The sequence below is a fragment of the Leptonychotes weddellii genome, chromosome 3 (genome assembly GCF_054177405.1).
Source record: "Leptonychotes weddellii isolate Sample4059 chromosome 3, ASM5417740v2, whole genome shotgun sequence".
Classification (NCBI taxonomy): Eukaryota; Metazoa; Chordata; class Mammalia; order Carnivora; family Phocidae; genus Leptonychotes; species Leptonychotes weddellii.
Window position 1 is genome coordinate 129,127,912 of NC_138371.1, and position 3,841 is coordinate 129,131,752.

Genomic DNA, 3,841 nt, shown 5'->3' on the forward strand with positions numbered 1-3,841 from the left:
CAGATGTTTTCTTCTTTCAGGTCTCTGCTTAGTTGTCAATTCCCCCAAAAGGACTTCCTTGACCATCCTATTTAAACTGTCACTGTTGATCATTTTGTAACCTCAGCCCCTGTTTTGTTTTTCATCACAGTGCTGTCATTACTGATCTTCTATGTTTATTTATGGTTGTCTTCCTCCCCCCTAGAACTTAAGCACCCTGGGGATAAGATTTTTGTTTATTGTATTTACTGCTAGCTTCCCAGCACTGAGAACTGTGACTGGTGCATGGCAGGCATTCAATATCAATTTATTGAATAAATGAAAGGACACGGGGGTTTGCATATTAACTTGCTTTGAAAATCACAAAGTTGTAAAGCAATTTAAGGAATGAGGCCAAGTGACTTTTGATTTTTCTATTTCTTGCCCCTGGCGCTGCTAAAACAGCCCTTTTCTTTTTTCCTGACCAGTCTCCTTCTTGCTGGTCCTCCTTTATTGGCCCCTGGCTTCCCTTCATCAACTTTCTCACATCAGCTTTCCATCTAGGTTCCAATCTCATCTGAAATCTAATTGCTTCCTTCTTGTTTCTTAATCTCTGATCCCGCTCAGTACTCTATCACCGAGAGGACGTTGAGGCATCAGAAGGCAGAGCTATTCTGGAAGGGGTGAGACAGTGACACGACTAAGTAATAGAGAAAAGATCAGAAAAGTCATAGCATCTTATGAGCTATTGTTAATTTAGAAACTATCAAATCAGCCCCAAATGCAGAATTTCTTTAACGGCTTTGGAGAGAGGAGTTTTCTAGCAAATGCTAGAAAAAACTGTACATCATTTGAAATGGGGGACTCCTTTTGGATAACTCTTCCAAATAATCTCTGACAAATATATCAGGACAAGGTTGGGAGGAAAACCCCAGGAGGAAGAAATCCACCTTCTGTTCCAGCTTCTGTTGTTCTGCCATTTCTTGATTCCTAGTTCTCTTCCCCCTCTCTCATTCCTCTTTGGTTGTTGCAGAATTCGGAGCAGGGATAGTTTCCATCATCCAGACTTGGGCCATGTTGATCCTCTAACTTGAATTCCTTTGATTTTAAATCAAAATATCCAAAAAGATCCCTTAATAAGAACTCAGGAAAACAAAGAATCTTGCCAACAAGAACAATAAAACAACACAAAGAAACAGATGAAATGAAACAGCTTCTAGAAGGCAAGGGGATAGATTTCTTTTCTTTTTTCTTGAAGATTTTATTTATTTGTCCGAGAGAGAGCACAAACAGGGGGAGCGGCAGAGGGAGAAGTAGGCTCTCCAGCAAGTAAGAAGCCCGATGCGGGACTCGATCCCAGGACCCTGAGATCATGACTTGAACCAAAGGCAGATGCTTAACCTACTGAGCCACCCAGGCGTCCCTGGGGATAGATTTCTAAGCGCTTGGGGGAAAAAGCACCACTGTCTAACCTCCAAGGTGGAATATCTGAGGAAGACGGAATTTACATTAAGTGGAGAGAGAATCAGGGCCATGGGATTGGTCTGTGGCTTATGAGTGGTTGATATTGACTATAACAAGGGAGTACCCTCAAATTGTGTGTGATCCTGGCTCTTTAGAAAGGTATGCCAGGCTCATAAGGAGAGAGGCAGTAATCAGAAGTGAGTCAGCCTAGAGTGGCTGGAAGCACCAAGGATAAAGTTCCCCTCTGTCCTCGGGCTTTGTATAGAGGATAATGCAGTTCTGGGGCATGGGGTGATAGGTGGGTGTGTAAAGTGCGTGTTGGGAGAACAATTAGGATAAGGCCAATCCTGGAAATATTGAGAAATGTCAGGGCTATTATTAGGAGCCATGCTGAGCAGGACGGAGATCTTCAGAAATTGCCTGGGAAAGATTTATAGGATTCCCCTCCCACTCCTTACGTGATCCAGTGATGATTTGGGGTGGATTTATTGCTTCATTTTTATTCCTGGGGCTCATTTACATTTCCAAGTTTGTGTTGGGGAAATGAGCATTGGGCAGAAAAGTAAGTTTACAGACAAGCTCAGCTTTCTAGGTGCACAGGTAAGGATTTCTGTACCTTCAGTCTGTCCTGTACTTTGTCCACCTACCCTTTGGCTTCTGATAAAGAAACTATCCCCAGGTATTCTTTAAGGACTTGGTTACTATGTGTCAAGCATTGTGCTGTCTGCTTTCCTAATTTTCTTAATCCTACACAAATTCCCAATTCTACTTGCTCAAACTCACAGAGCTAGTGATCTGGTCTGTTTGATTAGAAAACGGAAGCACTGAAGCATTTAACCTCTATCCTATACAGATTATTATTATTATTTTTTTTTTGTGGCTATAAATAAGAGTACAGAATTTGGCCTATTGTGGGTACACAAAAACACTAAGGGGGATATTTTTTATTTTTATTTACTTATTTATTTTTATTTTTTTAAAGATTTTATTTATTTGAGAGAGAGAGAGAGGGTGAGAGCATGAGCACAAGCAGGGGGAGAGGCAGAGGGAGAGAGAAGGGGAGATGCAGACCCTCCACTGAGCAGGGAGCCCAATTCAGGGCTCCATCCTAGGCCACTGGGATCATGACCTGACCTGAAGGCAGATACTTAACTGACTGAGCCACCCAGGTGCCCAGGAATATTTTTTATAATGCAAATAAGATTGGCCCACACAGCTAGAGCCTTAAGAATAGATTTTCACCACGCTTCTAGAGAACAACTACACATATGGAAGCTAGGAAGATGTTTTAGGTCAAACAGATATTGGTGTGGCTTGAATTCATTTCCTAGAGTTAAGAGCAGATAGTCTCCCACGTAACTGCAGATCTTGACAAGGTTATCAGTGTGGGAAATAAATTTGAATTTGGTCAAGTTAAAGAAGAATCCTTTTATAAGCTAGCCTTGAGTCCCCTTGAGCCTGCAGGCACCAGACATCTTACCGTACCCATGCCCACCTCTCTGCTCTCCCGTGTCCTTCAGGATCCCTGGCTTCTCTCCGCCCTGCCTTTCTCTAGGGACGCATCTCATATCCTCTTTGGCCACAAGCTGAAGGCCGCTCCTGCTGGAGTCCTTTGCAAAGAAATTGTGCTATCATCAGTCTCCCCTTCAAAATAACAGGTCAACATTTACACAAGGCTTGCTGGATTTTTCAGGGTCTGAATCCACTTAGCCCTTCTCCCCAAGTGAGATAAATTGTGAAGGTGGCAAGGCACTGCATTTTTCCTCAACTTTGTGGGCTACTCAAAAGTCCGTTAGTACCACCAAAGTTACTTCTTCAGCAGCATGGCTTCCTGGAGCTCCCTGAGCCTGCCGGGCTGGGGCCGGTGAGGAACAGTCAGGTAGGGCGGGCTACTGTCAGCTCTTGTCCTTCTTTAGTCACCTGGTTTACCTCGAGGATGTATCTGAATAAGCAAGAAGGGATTATTATATTCTCTCCCCTCAGGCAGGGCCAGAAATTCTCCAGCCCCTCCAATTTTCGATTCCCTGGGCATTCTCAGAGCAATTATAAGTAGAGAAAACACCCCATGCTCCTGTGCTAATAAATTACACAGCACTCACCTAATTAATAAGGTAACAGTGCCCTCCCGAATTATAATCATAAGGTATCAGCCATTTAAACAATCCATTCTTAAAGAATAGTGAGTAGAACTGAACTCAGTGGGTGCGATGGGGAGGCAAGTCCCAAGTCCCAGGGCAGGCACACGTAGTCCTGTCAGGGGTGATGGAGTGCATGGGCTGATGTTTCCAGCAGTGGCCTGGGAATGAGTGACTCCAAGCCTTTCCAGGGATCACAGTGTTTTGGACCATCTTAAGCAAATCACTTAGGCATGTTAAATCAGGAAGAATCCATCTCACCATTTCTGGAATCGTCCAATAAA